The following is a 17,618-nucleotide window of genomic DNA, read 5'->3' as shown; positions in this document are numbered from 1 at the left end:
ACTTCTCTCTGGACCATTTCAATGGTCTTTTAACTATTCTCTCAGCTTCTGTTTTTGTCCCACTCCAATTCTTTCTCCAAACAGCACCCCAAATAAATGATAAATCACATCACATCACTCTTCTTAACACTCACCAATGGCTTTGCACTGCATTTTGTACAAAATTTAGACTTCTTTCTTCTTTCTGTGGCCTTTAGAACGACATGACATGGTCAGGTCCATATCCCTGACTCATCGCCTCACACTCTCTCTTGCTGTTCTGCGCCAACCACATTGGCCTTCTTTCAGTTCCTGAAACAAGGCCAGTTCCTCTGTTTTGAATGACCATGGATTATCAATAGGATCATGCTGACATTTGGGGGACTCTTAGCAGACCCTCTCTTTAGACTCCGTCATATGAATACTTTCTACACTGAGAGTTCAAGTTCTTTTCTGAAGCAGAACTACCAGGGGATGCACATGGATTGCTAATACAGACCCCCCCCCCCCCAAATTATGGGGATCTCTTCTAATGATAAGAATGGAAACAAAATGAGGTTTTGTTACCCAGAAATTAAAATAACTCAAGAATACAGAAGTTAAACATACCCATGCTTTGTCCCATAACACACTGTCTTCATCTTATTTTAACTTTTGTAGCATTAAAATAGTTTGAACCTGAGTGTCATCTTAAACAGATTTAAATGACTTAATAAAATAACATGTTATGTGGTTTCAGAGAAGTAAATGCTTTACAAATTTGGAAAGAGAAAGAAAAGAAAGGGGATCCACTTCTTTTCCTAGAGGCCCAATTTTGTGGCTATTAGCGTTTTTCTCACAAGTCACAATCAGACTCTTACATGTGGCTCCAACACTCTTTTCCAAGGCTATCTCCCAAAGTTCTCGGCATGGAACCGGCCAGCCCACTACTTCCAATCTCTTTATTACCTGAGTCATGCCGTCCTCTTAGCCTGGAGATTGTTTACTTTAAGGCTCAGCCTAAATTATACCTCATTTTTGATTTCTTCCCATCAGTATGAAATGTTTCCCTCTCTCCTAGCATGCTTCTTATACCTCTGCTTAGCATGTATTTCATTCTGTCTTGTGTTCAAGTGAGTTGATGACATGGCTCTCTCTTCCCAGCCTGCAAGTCTCTGGAGAGCAGGGATGACTTTCTGCCCCTCACTGCATCTCTCACTATGCCTACCCTATGCTTTGCATCCAACGATGAATGTTTTCGTTCAGCAAACAATTATGTGTCTGTCATGCTCCAGGCACTGGTCTAAGCCCTTCCATACAAACTATATAGAGGACGCTCTCTGCTTGTGACTAAACAAAAGTTTATTTTACATTATTATTTTCAATTAAACAGATTTGGGTTTTACTTAAATATTGGAAGACAGGTGAATTCTCTTCTATTTATATTTTATTTTATTTTGAGATGGAGTTTTGCTCTTGTTTCCCAGGGGGGAGTGCAGTGGTGTGATCTGGGCTCACTACAACCTTCACCTCCTGGGTTCAAGCAATTCTCCTGCCTCAGTCTCCCAAGTGGCTGGGATTACGGGCACCTGCCACCACATCTGGCTAATTTTTTTGTATTTTTAGTAGAGATGGGGTTTCATCATGTTGGCCAGGTTGATCTCAATCTCCTGATCTCAGGTGACCATCCGCCTTGGCCTCCAGAAGTGCTGGGATTACAAGCGTAAGCCACTGTGCCTGGCCCATCTCTTCTATTTTTTAAATTTTAGATGCAGGACTTAAACAGATGGCTATATTTTTGATTATATGTCATCTCCAGATTTACTCATTTTTCTGCCCTGTTCTCACTGTTCAGAAATGGAGCCAATTTCTCTATACACTAGAATACGTAGAGACTCTTCTTCTAGCTTGGTGGGAGGGGACAGGGGTGGATGTCTAAACCTGTATTCACCCTCTGTCATTTTAGTTGAATTACTGTATCAGTTAGAGTCCCTTTTAAAACCTTTATTAATTGAATAAACCTGTATTGAGCATCTTCTCTGCACAAAGCAATGTGACCAGTTCTCCTGTGGTTTGCTTTTCACTCATAGGAGGCACTATTTCTAAATAGACACTTCCAGTCTGGCTTTTAGAGCTGGTAGTAACTGGAGAGGTGAGACTCCTGGTCATAAGTGGTTTGTGTTGGGGTGAAACTAGAATTCAGGATGCTTGGCTTTCAGTTCAGCACTCTTTTTGCCTTATCAGTGTTTTGTTTTTTTATTGTTTACTTCTCATTATGCCTGGTATTTTTGAATGAAATGATAGTTGCAAACTGCAACTGTCTGTGATGATTATTACTGCTATTACAGGTCAACTTGAATTGAATAATAATATCTAAATAAGTCATTTTACATTATAAAGCAAGTAATACTCTTCTTCTTTGTCATCGTCATGATCATCCTCCTCCTCTTCCTCCTCCTCCTCTTTCCTTCTTCTTTCTTCTTTCTTCTTCTTCCTTCTTCTTTCTTCTTTCTATGGGATTTTACTCTGTCACCCAGGCTGGAGTGAAGTGGCCTGATCATAGCTCACTGTAGCCTCAAACTCCTGACCTCAACTCCTGCCTTGGCCTCCTGAATTGCTGGGATTACTGTCATGAGCCACTGTGCCCAGCCAATACTTGTCTTACTATCAGTACTGTATTCACTCTTGAAATAAACTAGCACAAAACCGTCACCATCGAAGTGATCATTAATTTTCTGCCAAACTCAGCCTTATATTGACTGTTTTAGCTTATTGATGATAAAACTAATAGTTTCTAGAAGGACACATCCTGAAAATATGACTGGTTTAACTGACAGGAGTTACTGCTCACACAGTGACAGTTTAGTGAAAGTGTTCAGTGAGAGGCCTTCCATGTGGTGATTCAGGGACCCAGGCTCTATTCTGTTTTGTGGTTCTGCCATTTATTAGGGCTTCAGAATCTTTTGCTTCCCCTGGTAGATGGAAAACAGAGAAGACAGAAAATGTGTAGAAGATTTCTATAGGTCAGGTCTGGCCCTGGAGTTCTTCCTGGTTCACAATCCATTGTCCAGATGTCTGTCTCATGGCCCTACCTAGAGGCAAGAGGATCCAGGCAGGGAATATGGTATCTGGCTGAGGCAGCTGCTCTCTAGTGACAATTAAGGACTGGAGCATGGATATTCGGCCTTTGCCACTATTTGGGCGAAATGGTAAAGCCAGGAAGGTCTGTCTTCTTACGCCTCCAGCTTCTGGTTTCTCTTCTGTTTGTCTCTCTTTATGATCCTCTCCTCACTTCCTCCCTGGCCCTGTTAGTACCCAGTCTTCTGCTTTTCATCAAAAACTACTCTCAGAAAGGAAGCAATGACTGCACCGAAGTCTAGTGACAGATTAGGCTCAACCCAAGACTGTCTCCATTTTAACAGAAGAAAGCCTCTGTCTGATACAACTTAAGATGTGAATTTCTGATGAGAGAATTTGAAGGCATGTGAAGTATTTTTAGGGAACAGGAAGCCTGCAGTCCCTAAAATTAAACCACATGTTGGGTCTGGCTGTATCTTTCTACACAGCCCAAAACAATAGGACTCTAAAGTTAGGAGCAGACTTCTTTGCTGTCTGATATAATTTGGAAACTTTCTATAAAGACAGGCTGCGATGGGCTAAATTGTACTCCCCAGCTCTTATGTTGGAGCGCAAACTCCCAGTACCTCAGCACATGAGTGTATTTGGAAATAGAGTCTCTAAATGGGTAAGTTAAAATGAGGCCCATAGAGTGGCCCCTATCAAATATGTCTGGTGTCTTTATAAAAAGAGGAAATCTGAATGTGCAGGGGAATATCAGTGACACTTGTGCACAGAGACCATATGAAGAGGCAGCAAGAAGATGACCATCTGCAAGCCAAGGAGAGAGACCTTAGAGGAAACCAACCCTGATGATACCTTGACCTTGGACTTCTAGCTTCCAGAACTGTGAGAAAATAAATTTCTGTTGAGTAAGCCATCCAATCTTTGGTATTTTGTTATGGCAGCCCTAGTAAACTAATATACAGGTTCTCCCATTTTTTGTTGAGATCAATGCTTTTAAGTATGAAAGGGGGCTGTGAGAAGGGATGGGAGAATGGAATCTTGACTGTAAAATAATCAGAGATTAGTGAAGGAGTTACCAATATCGAGCAAGTGGGCACTAACATGTCCTTAAGAAGCCAAGGGTGTAACCTGTTAGATATCCTCTCAAAGGGTGAATATGCATTGTCAGCTTTGAGTTGGATTCTCCAAAAGGTGGTCAGATATATTTGTGCTAGTCTCCATTTGTGTTTTGTGGACTGATTTTTCTTAATTTACATTTGAGAAATGGAATATTTCTGCAAAATCCTTTAACAATGGAAAATAAAAATTCTGGTTAAATATTAGTTAAAATATTCTTGCCCTAAATGATATCTAATAGCTAGCTTCTCAATACGTAACTGGATGCTTCAGTTTTACATTTTTAATTGGTGGCATTGTGGTCAGCTTAGTTTGAAACATTCGACTATCTATTAAAAAATTTATTTTATTTTTCAAAAAATTGTTTCTGAAACTCAGTAATTGCCAATATACTTTTTTTTTTTATACCACCCAAAGCTAAGTTTAGGACTACAAAGTGCCTTAGGGCACATCAATACCAGGTGTGCAAAATGTTTTTCCTTCCTTGCAGACACACCAGGGGTTCTGGGGCCTTTTCCAGGAAACAGGGTCTGAGAATGCAAACCCAATCACAAATCCCTTGTGAGTGGACAGGAGAAAGCAGCAGGCATCTGGCAACCAGAGATAAGAAACAGAAGCAGCATGGTCTGGTTAAGTTGTTTCTACCATGCCTTGTTAGAATTCCTTTCTGTTTATCTTAAGAATCAGCCATAAGCTGCTTAGTTTGAGATTTTTGGAAAGCAAATTAACTTTTTGGCAAAAAAACATGTGTCAACCATCTGGCTAACTCAAAGGCATCAGCATGGAGAAAGAAGCCTGTGCAGTGAAAGGGACAGTGTGGTACAGGAGAATGAGTCTTGAACTAGGACTTGGCTACCAGATGCCTTTGTGTCCTGGCTCAGTCCCAGAACCTTAAGTTTTCATCATCTGTGACTGTGTCAGGGCTGGGCTGACTGGGGCTCTTGGTGAATAGAATGAGGAGACATTGCTATCTCCATGTACCTATTTGTAATCATTAATTGACAAGGGGCTTAGGGAAAAAAGACTTCTTTGCTGTCCACAGCTGTGCCAGAGGTTTAAATATCTATAGCCATGTCTGATGAACTGGTGCATGTGTGTGTGTGTGTGTGTCTGGCTCAAGTCCTATTTGAGAGAAGGTGATGGAGGCCACTGAGAGAGAACTTCAAAGAAGAGAAAAAGGACTTGGGCAAGGGGAACTTGATTTTAGAATGAGACAAGTGTTGGAGTACAATGTGGCAGCAGAATCTTGAACTCATTTAGATCCAGCCATCCAAGAGAAAAGAGTTTTTTGTGGATCTGAAGTGCCATACCAATAAACACATGCTGAGGACCCTTCTTCCCATGGCTGGAAATAAGACAAAGAACATTATCTTTCCTATTCTGAAAGGAGGAGGTTGATCTTACTGTGCAGGGCCAACTCACAACTCCATGGCATCATCATGGAATGGGGACCATGGCATTGGCTGTGATTACAGATTTAAGCCATGCATACATCCTGGGGATTACAGAAAAGGAACTTGGAGAAGGGTAATGTGTAAAAGACAAGACTTCTTTACTTTCAACAGAAAACAGAAAGCCTTGAGATTATGTAGGTTGAAATATTTAGCTTCCATGTGGGAGGAAGGGGCATAATCTTTGAACTCAATTCTAGCTCTTACCTCCAATATTTTTCAACCTGAGAAAGAATTCAACAAAACATGCACAAATGTAATAATAGTGCTATCTATAGTTTGTTGAGTTTGTTACTCACCGTGAATATTAAGATGGGTTGCAGCAAACCCAATTTAAGGTAGAGAATCTGGTAAGATGACACAGTGAGCAGGTTGTCTCCAAATACATCTGATTCTAGAGTTTATACTCATTCCATCATACTGCAACATAACGAGAAATTTTAGAATGGATTTTTGACCATATCTGACAAGATACCCAGAGAAGATGCAGCTCTTATCAGAGAGCTGCCATGTCAGAGCCCTGAGGTTAGAACTGTAGTGAGAATGAGGACCAGGACAAGAGATGGCAGGGCCTTTACATCCGTGGAGATTCTGTGGCTGGCTGCCCCATAGCTGGGTTGGGTAGAAGGTAGCTCAACTGAGTCATCAAGACTGAGCCTAAGTGAAATAGTGAAATGGAAAATAAGAACAACCACCACAAAACAGGTTATTATGCAGCATTGTTACTGGATATTGTCATGCTCAGGACTGAGCTAAAGGCTTCATAAACATCTCTTTTAATCCTCTCACCTCCATGAGTTCACTGTTAGGATCCTTAGGTTACACCTGAGGAAACTGAGGCTCAGGGAGACTATGCAAGTTATTTGATGATAAAGTGTGTGAGTGGCAGGCAGAGCCAGGATTTGAACTTAGGTAAATGGGACTCAAAAGAGTGGATGTGGTATCACTAGTCCATATTGCCTCTCTAGAACGACACTCTGTTTGGTGCCCTCTTTTCCCCATTCTGAATCTATCTCCATCTCCCTTCTTCCTCTGCAGGGGGGCCCTTTCTTTCTCGCTCCTGAGGTCACTGGGGTCTAGTGCTCCCCCTAGCTCTTCTCCCCAGTCATTACCCGAGGAATGGCCCTGCTTCAATCATGTGTGCTTTAGGGCTGCAGAGGAAAAAGTCATTTTTCATATTGTTTAAAAATATTTCTGTTGTAGTCACTCTTTATATTTACTTGTACCAAAATCAGTACCAGAAAAAAGATGGGTGATTTTTCATTAACTCCAAGAGGATCTGAATAGTTTTTATACTGGTTAATTTAATTATAACAAGTTCAGTGAAGTCACTGTGTGAAACAGTTAACAGTGGGTTAAACTTTACAAAATCCAATTTCCTATAACAAATAAACAATGATTGGGGAATGCAATTTCCTACAACGGATAAGTAGGTAAGTTTTATAGTCTCAAGGTTAGAGGTTGTATAATAATTAATCATTATAGTCAGAGTAAAATCCTACAAGAGACCTCTATGTACAAACTACTGAATTTTATGATGACAAGATACAGGAAAAATGTGAATCTGACAAAAAAGCATTCTACCCGTCTAACCTATCTAATGTTTGTATTCTTAGTGGCTTTAAGTTAACTGATTGGTAAATATTTTCTAGTTCTTATCTGTATCACAAGGTGTAATTATTAGCTTAGTGCATAGTATTCTCAAAGTCTCATGTCAATAGGTCAGTTTCTTAATCTCTCAAAACTGCTCTGTGAAAAACTTGTGACTTCTGGTTTTTAACTGTAAGCTTAATTAAAAGTTAAAACATTTAGAGTTTGTCATTTTAATTTCCATAGTATAAATTTAAAAGGCATTTGCATTTGACTTGCTTCTAGTTGAGAAATATCTTTGACCCTCACATAAAGGAATTTTAAGAACTGCTCAAGGAAAAGTATTTTTCTTTTGCAGTAGGGCAAGGAGTGACTTTATGGTTTCTGAAATCATGACATTGAGAGATCCTTTCTGAAGCTGGTGTAGCAGGTCAGTGCAATATGGGCATTGTTTCCTTGAAGCTGACATTACGGCAAACAGAGCACTGTGCTGTACAGGAACAAAGAACACTGGTTCATGGAGGGGTGCCACACAGGGGTCACCATAAGGTTGCATAAGCCGGAAAATGAGCCAGAGGGGACTGCTGAGTCCCAGGAGGCTGCCATACATGCTTGGATTTCTTGATTATTTATCCACTCTTGTATAGTCTGGTAAAACTACGTTTACTGAGTATTCAAAGCACTGTGCTAGCAGTATAGCTATTAAGGTAAGCAAAATAGACTAGTATTCTCAAGTGACTTACAGATTCATGGGGACAACAGATAGGTAAATAAGTAATTGTGAAAAGGTGTGGTAAGTTTCACGCCAGGGAAAGAACAGGGTGTTGGGAGAACAGAGCAGGAGGGACCCAGCCTCATCAAGTGGAGGTCGGGAACTAGCCTTATCTGAGGTCTGAAGGATGAGCAGGGGAAGCCAGTGAGGGAGGAGTTTAGGAATGAGGTTCCAGATGGTGAGTGGTTCTTCTGTGATTCTAGTGTGCCTTCACCTCTCTCAGATCCCTCAGTTTTCATTTATAAAGTAGCCTCTTCCTACCAGCTCTATAGAGTTACTGTTACCCTCCAGTGTAGTGTCTATCTGTGTGGGTTGTACAAGTATTGTCCATAAAAGGTGATGTGGGATGGGTAAGGCAAGTTATAGTAGTGGTAATAATGGGGGAAGGGTGACATTTGGTGAGCAGAGGGAGATTCAGGAATTCTGGACATCTCACAATACACTTACTTGAAAATCTCACAGATTTTTCCCATCCCCATACCACATGACTCCCCCCAACCAATAGTATTACTTCTTTAAACAACTAAACTTTTAATTTTGAGTTAATTGTATATTCACATGAAATAATACTGCGAAGTCTATGTGCTTTTTACTCAGTTTCCCCCAATAGTAACATCTTGCAAAACTATAGTATAATATCACAACCAGGATATTGACATTGATACACTCAAGATGCAGAACATTTCCATCACCTCAGGGATCCTTCGTGTTACCTTTTTTAGCCACACCTACTTCCCTTCCTCCTCTCCTCCCTCCTTAGTCCATAGCAACCATTGATCTGTTCTCCATGACTATAATTTTGTCCTCTCAAGAATGTTACAGAAAAGGATAATATGCAACCTTTTGAGATTGGCTTTTTTTCACTCAGTGCATTTTTTTTTTGAAATTCATTGAAGTTGTTGTATGTGTCAATATTATTGCTGAGTAGTATTTCATGGTATGAATATTCCACAGTTGTTTCACCATTCACCTATTGAAGAGGATGCAGGTTGTTTTCAGATCAGAGTTATAACAAAGCGGCTATAAAGTCATGTACGGATTCTCGTGTGAACATAGCTCTTCATTTCTCTGGGATAAATGCCTGGTGGTGCCATTGCTGGGTCACATGGTAGTTGTATAAACAAACATATAAACATAAAGAAACTGTTTTCCAGAGTGGCTTGTACTCATTTTACATTCTTACCAACAATGTATGAGTGATCCAGTTTCTTCATAATCTTGAAGGTTTCTTCATAACCTTGATCTAGTTCCTTCATAATGTTGCCAGCATTTGATGTTGTCACTATTTTTTTTTTTTTTTTGAGATGAAGTCTCACTCTGTCACCCAGCCTGGAGTATAGTGGCATGATCTTTGCTTACTGTAATGTCCACCTCCCAGGTTCAAGTGATTCTCATGCCTCAGCCTTCTGAGTAGCTGGGACTACAGGCATACACTACTACAGCTGGCTAATTTTTGTATTTTTAGTAGAGACAAGGTTTCACCATGTTGCCCAGGCTGGTCTTGAACTCCTGATCTCAAGTAATTCACCTGCCTTGGCTTCCCAAAGTGCTTGGTTTACAGGCATCAGCCACTGTGCCCAGATAAGTGTTACCACTGTTTTTATTTTAGACGTTATGTTAGGTGTACAGAGATATCTCATGGTGGTGTTAATTTTCATTTCCTTAATAGCTACTGATGTAAAAATATTTTTATGTGCTTATTTGTCATCTGTATATCCTCTTTGGTGAAATGTCTATTTATGTAATTTTTTCATTTTCTTACCTGTTTCTTAACTGCCACATTTTGAGAGTTCTTTTCACATGCTAGATAATAGTCCTTTGTTGAATACATGGTTTGCAAATACTTTCTCCCATTTCGTAGCTTGTCTTTTCATCCCCTCAGGAACAGTCTTTTGCAGAGAAAACTTTTAAATTTTGATAAAGTCCAATTCATCATTTTTTTTTCTTTATGGATTGTGCTTTTGGTGGCGAATCTAAACATTCTTTGCCTATGCCTGGATACTGAAGATTTTCTCCTAATTTTTTTTTCCTAAAAGTTTCATAGTTTTAGGGTTAACGTTTAAGTCTCTGGTCCATTTTGAGTCAGTATAAGATATGAGACTTAAGTCAAGCTTCTTTTTTTTGGCCTATGGGTATCCAAGTCTTCCAGCACCGTTTGCTAAAAAGGCTGTCTTGTCTTTATTGAATGGCTTTTGTTCCTTTGTCAAAAATGAGCTGGGTATATCTGTGTGGTTCTATTTCTGTAGTCTTTATTCTGTCCCATTGATCTATGTGTCTCTCCTTCCACCAGTACCACATAGTCTTGATTATGGTAGCAATATTATAAGGCTTGAAAATAAGTAGACAAATTCCTATCATTTTATTTTTGTCTTAGCTATTCTAGTTCTTTCGTCTTTCCATGTACATTTTAGTATAATCTTGTCCATATCTACAAAACAATCTCGCTGGATTTTTGATAGTTATTATGTCATATCTGTATGTCAGTTTGGGGAGAATTGACATCTTTACTATGTTGGATCTTTCAATCCATGAACATGATATGTTTTTCCATTTATTTAAATAATCGATGAATTGGCATTGAATAGTTTTTGACAAGTTATAGTACATGTTTTACATATAAGTATTCACTTCTTTGAGTGATTTTAAGTGATAGTGCATTTTTAATTTTTGTTATTCATGTGTTTAGTATATGGAAATATGATTGATTTTTGTATGCTTGTCTTATATCCTACAACCTTTCTGAACTCAAATTAATTCTAGATTTTTTTTTTTTAGAAAACCCCAGATTTCTTGGGGTTTTCTATAAAGACAATTATGTCTACTGCAAATAGGAACAGTCTTACTTTTTTCTTTTTGATATTTATTTCTTTTATTTTTGTCTGTTGCCATATTGCATTGGCTAGAGCGCTATGTTGAATAAGAGTGTGAAGGTGGATATTTTTTGCCTCATTCCTCATCTTAGAAGACATTCAGTCTTTTACTGAAGTATAATATTACTGTTGGTGTTTTGTTCCTTGTCAAGTTGAGGATGTTCTCTCTTATTCCTAATTTTTTAAGTTTAAAAAAAAATCATAAATGCGTGCTGAATTCTCGCCAGTATTTTTCTGTACTGATTGATACAATCCTGTGATTTTTCTTCTTTAGCCAGTTAATATGGTGGATTACAGTCTTTGACTTTAGAATACCAAACTAACCTTGCATCCCTAGAATAAGCCCTACTTGATCACGGTGTGTACTTCTTTTATTATATTGTTGAATTCTATTTGCTAATATTAAGATTTATTGCTTTCATATTCATGAAGGTTATTGGTCTTTAGTTGCCTACTTTGTACAGTCTTTGTCTGGTTTTGTTTTCAGGTAATACTGTCTTAATAAAATGAGTTGGAAACTGTTCTTGTCTATATCCTAGAAGAGAATGTATAAATTGGTTTTAATACTTTTTGAAATAAATGTTTGGGAGAATTCTCCAGTGAAGCCATCAGGACCTGGAGATTCCATTTCTGCACTTCATTATTTCCTTCTTTCTACTTTCTTGGGTTTGTTTTGCCTTTTTCCCCTAGATTCTTAAAGTGAAAGCTTATAGTATTGATCTGATAACTTCCCTTTCTAATGCATGTATTTAGTGCTGTGCATTTCTGTCTTAATAGAGCTTTGAATACATTCCACAAATTTTGATATGCTGCATTTTTATTTCATTCAGTTAAATGTATTTTTAAAAATTCTCTTGAAGAATTCCTCTTTGCTATGTGGTTATTTAAAACGGTGTTATTTAGTTTCCAAGTGCACAGAGATTTTCCTGTTATCTTTCTGTTACTGATTTCCAGTTTGATTCTATTTTGGTTGGAGAACAGAGTCTATATGATTTTAATTCTTTTAAATTTGTTCTATGACCCAGGATAACCTGGTAATCTTGGTATATATTCCATGGGCACTTGAAAGTAATTCATATTTAGCTGTTGTTGGCTTGAGTGTTCTATAAACGCTGACTAGATTCTGTTGGTTGATGGATTGTGGGTTCTTTTATTTCCTTGCTGATTTTCTGTCTAGTTGTTCTATCCATTGTTGATAGAGGGGTGTTGAAATCTCTAGCTGTAATTGTGGATTTGTCTATTTCTCTTTTTGGTTCTATCAATTTTTGCTTTGCATATTTTGCAGCTCTATTTTTTGGTACATACACATTTAATATCACTACATTTTATTAGTGAATTGATTCTTTTGTCACTGTATGATGTTCCTCTGTGTCTGGTAATTTTATGTGTTCTGAAATCTACTTTATCTGATATCAACATGACCACTATTTTCTTTTGATTGTATATCTTTTTCCATCTTTTATGTTATTTAATTTTCACTGTTCAAATTTTATTGGGGGTTTTAGTTGATATGACACTTGGATAGTTGGTTGCACTGTTTATATGTAGATTTTTTTTACATTATATGATAATGTACACTACATATATATATATATACACACACACACACACACATAGATATACATACACATATATATAGTTCACAAAATACTGTAAGATCCTTGGAACAATTATGTACAAGACATGCAATATTGGATTTATACACTAGATCCCAGGATGTGACTGATTGGGAAAAAATGTTGGGCTAGGCATGTTTGCTGAGGAATCCAGGAAGTTTACAACACATGGTAAACGTCTATCTGGCTCAAGAGGCAACTGCAGCATGTGCAGCACTGGCAGTGGTGCTTCAGAGGTGGTGGAACTATTTCACTCTAGCCAGTTTGGGACTACAACAGATTAGTACCATCCAGCACTAGAATATAGCTGTGGGATTTTACAAACCATTCCTATTTCTAACTTTAGGAATTGATGTTTTTCCTAGTCCATCTTAATATTACTGCTGTAATCACAGACCAGATAAAAAGGACAACATGCACAACCTCCAGCTAAAATCCTGTTGTAACCTAGACAGTGAAGTGGTATGACATCAGAAGACTTTAAAACTGCAGCTCTGGCCAGGGCATAGTGGCTGACACCTGTAATCCCAGCACTCTGGGAGGCCAAGGTGGGTGGATCACCTGAGGTCAGGAGTTCAAGACCAGCCTGGCCAACATGGTGAAACCCCATCTCTACTAAAAATACTAAAAATTAGCTGGGCATGGTGGCATGCACCTGTAGTCCCAACTAGTCAGGAGGCTGAGGCAGGAAAATCACTTGAACCCAGAAGGCGGAGGTTGCAGTGAGCTGAGATCACGCCACTACACTCCAGCCTGGGTGCAGAGCAAGACTCCATTTCAAAAAAAAAAAAAAAAAAAAAAAAAAAAAAAAAAAAAAAAAAAGTCGCAGCTCTTTTTGGATTCCTCAAAGTGTATCTGCACTCTTCTTCAAATGGGTCTTCTTTTCAGGAGTGAGATTCACCTTCACAAGGTCTGAGATTCCATTCTGTCCCAAGATTCAAGGAATACTAAGGAAGACATCATCCTTTATTCTATCTCTATTTCCACCCTTAATCAAGATGGAAATTGGGGGCACCCACCTAAGATTCTTCATTATACTCTCTGCCAAATCTGCCACAGAGAGTCCAGTGGCCCAGGATGTGCAACCTTTGAGTTTGATGACCTTGTAGGCACTCTCAACCACCTGCTTGAACCTCTTTCCACTGTTCCTTATCTGTATCAGTCCCTAAATTAGAGTGCAGAGTCTTCAGGGAGACACCAGCCATGTTCACTCCACTCTATACAGGCATACTAGAATCTCCATGTTACCCAAGGACCCACCCATGACAGCTTAATGTGTGAACTCCAAGCCTTTCCCCCATCAGGTAACAGAATCGGGCTGAATCCAGATTGCAACCACTTCCAATAACACAATTTTTTGGAAAGTCACTTATCTTCCAAGCCACATAGGTCAAGATACCCAGTGGATTTGAAACAATAAGCAACTTGCAGTTTGAGCTGTATTTTACAACATTAGGAATGACGAATGTAAAGATGTTCACGTTATGCTGGACCAAATTAAGATGGCTTTCTCCCTCTTGCTGACATGCCTCAGTTGTGATAATGACCAGCTTAGAGTTTGCAGTAACATGACAGTCTTTGACAGAGGCAATCTTTGGTGTTCTAGGGAAAAGGCTGCCATGTTGGAGACCCATCATCTTTCGATTTGTCTTCCTTGATTACAAGTAAGAACAAGTTCATCTGCTAAGTCCTTCATTAAGATACCGATGGCACAGGTCATGCCAACAGCACCAACCCCAACAATTGTAATCTTGTTCGGAGGTGGGGGGGTCTGTTCTTCTTTTGGAATATTATAAATCAGCTGAACCTTGAGAATTGTGATATTGTACTTGGAACCCAAAGGATTCAGGAATACCTGTCGGGCAGGTGTCAGGGGCACATGGCAATGAGATCCAGACTTGGTGGCAGTGGCTTCAGCACCTCCATCCTTTTATTTTTAACCATATTATTTGCATTTAATATGATTATTGATATATTAAAGTTTGTCTGTCATTATATATTTTGCTGTGTTTTCTCTCTAACTTTGAGCCACCGCGTCCGGCCTCATTTCTTAATTTTCTTTACCCCTTTTCCTGATCAAAATGTGGGCTGCTTGAACATTTTATGAAATTTCATTTTGATTTTCCAATGGTGTTTTGAGTCTATTAGTCTATAGTGTTTTGAGTCTCAGTAGTTGCTTTAGGTATTACTTCACACTCACTTAACCCAAAACACACATACATCTTATCACACACACAAATGTCTATTGATGTCATCATTTTACAAGTTTTACATGAAGTGTAGGAGACTTACCTCTTTTTGGGTCCCTTTCCCTTCCCTATTTACAACAAAATGTCGTAAATATTTTCTTTACATACATTCAAAACCATATTAAACATTATTACAGTTTTCGCTGCAACCATCAACATAATTCAGAAGGCTCAAGAGGATGAGGAAAATATGTCATATCTACCTATATTTTTCTTACTGTGTTCTTTCCTTTTTTTCTAATATTTTAAGAAAAATTTTTAGCCACTTCCTTTTTATTTGTAAAACTTCCTTTAGTCATTCTTTCAGGATAAGTCTGCTGGTGGCAAATATTTTTTCCCCTTCATTTGAGAATTTTTTGATCTTTCTTCATTTCTGAAGGATATTTTGCTGCATAAAGCATTTGAGGTTGACAGTTACTTTCTTTCTGCACTTGAATAATGTATAGCTTTCTTTTGGTTTCCATGGTTTCTGATGACAAATCCACCATAATTTTAATTGTTTTTCTTCTATAGGTAAGGTGTTATTTGTCTCTTGCTGCTTTCAAGACGTTTTCTTTGTCTTTAGTTTTCAGATATTTGACCAAAATCTGTTTTGGTGTGGATTTCTCTGACTCTATTCCCATGAGGGGTTTGGGATACTTCATTATAGTCTGTAATGTAACGTAATGTAGAGTGTAAGTCTAGGCTCCCCATTTGGCTTTTGCTGGTATTAATTGGGGAGGAGTCATAGTTTTCTTCTATGATGTTTGAATGCAGTAAAGTGGCGCCATATATATATATATATATATATATATATATATATATATATAAAATTATTATTTTTTGAGACAGAGTTTAACTCTTGTTGCCCAGGCTGGAGTGCAATGGTGTGATCTCAACTTGCTGCAACTCATGGGCTCTGGCGATTCTCCTGCATCAGTTTGCAATCCCAAGTAGCTTGGGATTACAGACATTACCACCATGCCCAGCTAATTTTCTGTATTATTATTATTATTTTATTATTATTTTTAGTAGAGACGGGTTTTGCCATATTGGTTAGGCTGGTCTTGAACTCCTGATCTAAGGTTTTCTGGTTTGCTAGCTTTCTCATTTCCCAGTCCTTTAGAGAGAGCAGGCTTTTGCTGAGACTTTATTTTCTTTACTTACTGGAATTTCCATGTTGCCACCTATTCCAGTATCCAGTCTGGGATATATGAGTCAAAAGGAAATTCCAGATAACTTACCTCCATGTCATTCTTTAGGTTCTAAGGGCTTTAATTGGTATACTTTTCTTCTCTCCACCTTTCAAAGTAGTTTTATGCTTGTTTTATATGTAAAGTTCAGGATTTCTATTTTTACTTAGGAGGAAAACAGAAAAGTACATCTATCTTCCTAGAAGTCGTATTCTCACTTATGGCTTTTAGTGTTTTATCAGACATTCTTGTAGTGAAAAAGACTGTAGTGAACAGAACCTAGACTCCAATTCTGCTTTACCTCTGTCACAAATTATTTTTAGTAATTTTCTAAAAATACAATTGCTGTATAAAACAAGGGAAAGATTGTACTTTGTTTTGTTTTCAATTTTGCTAAAAGTTGGTCACCATTTCAGGAAACATCACACAGTATTATAGCTGTTGACTTCACACACTTGTATCTGTCTACATTTGCAAGTGTTGTATTCACAGAAATTCCACATATAAATGTAAGCATCCGACTGCTTCATCATGTTTTCAGATGTGACCATGCCAAGTACTTAAATATGAAAGATGTATTATTTTATTAGCAATTGATTTCCTTTTATTTTCTATAAAAGTAAAAGGAAAATAAAAGGGTACTATATAGAAATTTTACAATTATGTGTGTAGATTATATTTTGCATGAATTTCATTTTAGGATAGAAAAGGAGGTGATTCAAAATAGTTATCAAAAAAAGAGAGCGTTAGATCTGAAAGGGCTGAGACCACTAATCTAATGCAGTTAGTCAATATGCTAATCAAATTTAACCCACTAATAACAATAATATATGATGCTGTTGAAGATCCAATGCTCTAAATGAACCACTAGATATCCATCAGCCTCTTTCCCAGTGTGAGAGAAACCATAGCATTTCCTGATTATCAAAAAGAGCAGAGAACAGAGATAATAATAGATTTTAGATTATCTTAGAACCTTTAAAGAAAGGCAGACAGGAGAGGACTACACAGAGGGGAATGCCATGCTTTTCAAAAGTTCAAAATGGTACTAAGAGAAGATGTAGCATGTATTTTTTTAAACCATGTGTGTGATGGTGGAAATTCACCTATTTTTTTCTGAGCCTAATTTCTTCATTATGTACAATGAGGAGGTTGTGGGCCAAAGATGATCACGTAAGGGCCCTTACCCTCAGTAGACAGCACTTCAAGCTCACTTGAAATGATTGGGACAATGGTTATTTGGTTTCATTTTTCATGAATTGTTAGAAGACTGAGGGCAAATGAAACTTGACTTTCTTTAGGGTGAGATGACAGGATCAGGTGAGAATGAAGCAAAGGAGACAAAGATCTGAGAAAGGACATCTTTCTGCAATAGGCTTTTGGGGGTTGTTCTTGTTCCTGTGTGTGTATGTAAATGTGTGTGTGTGGTTTTTTTAAAAAAATTTCAAGCAAAACTCACTTTTTCTGTAGATTGTACCAATGGAATCTCTTTTAAATCTATTCCCATGGGCATTTTGCCAATTTCAGGACCCCCTCATCTGTCATGGACACGTTTTCATATCATCCTAATAAATTTTTTGGTCTGTATCTCTCTCCTATGCAAACTGACACCGAAATTATCTAAAATAAAGTTCTCATCATGTTATGCTGAAAAGCAAGAGATGACCCCCTTAGCATGAAACCACACCATTCCCCACCCGGTTCTTGCCTGTCCCACAGCCCATTGTCTGCCTTCCCCAT

General features: G+C 38.2%; 1 pseudogene; it reads right to left on the bottom strand.

Annotated features, from left to right (window-relative positions):
- The window catches only part of LOC101035038 (L-lactate dehydrogenase A chain-like), a 52,345-nt pseudogene extending 34,954 nt beyond the window's left edge, over positions 1-17,391 (bottom strand).
- Between the last annotated feature and the right edge of the window lie 227 nt (positions 17,392-17,618).

This window comes from Saimiri boliviensis, chromosome 1 (genome assembly GCF_048565385.1).
Source record: "Saimiri boliviensis isolate mSaiBol1 chromosome 1, mSaiBol1.pri, whole genome shotgun sequence".
NCBI lineage: Eukaryota > Metazoa > Chordata > Mammalia > Primates > Cebidae > Saimiri > Saimiri boliviensis.
Note: the sequence above shows the minus strand (reverse complement) of the source record. Positions and strands in the feature narration are given on the sequence as shown.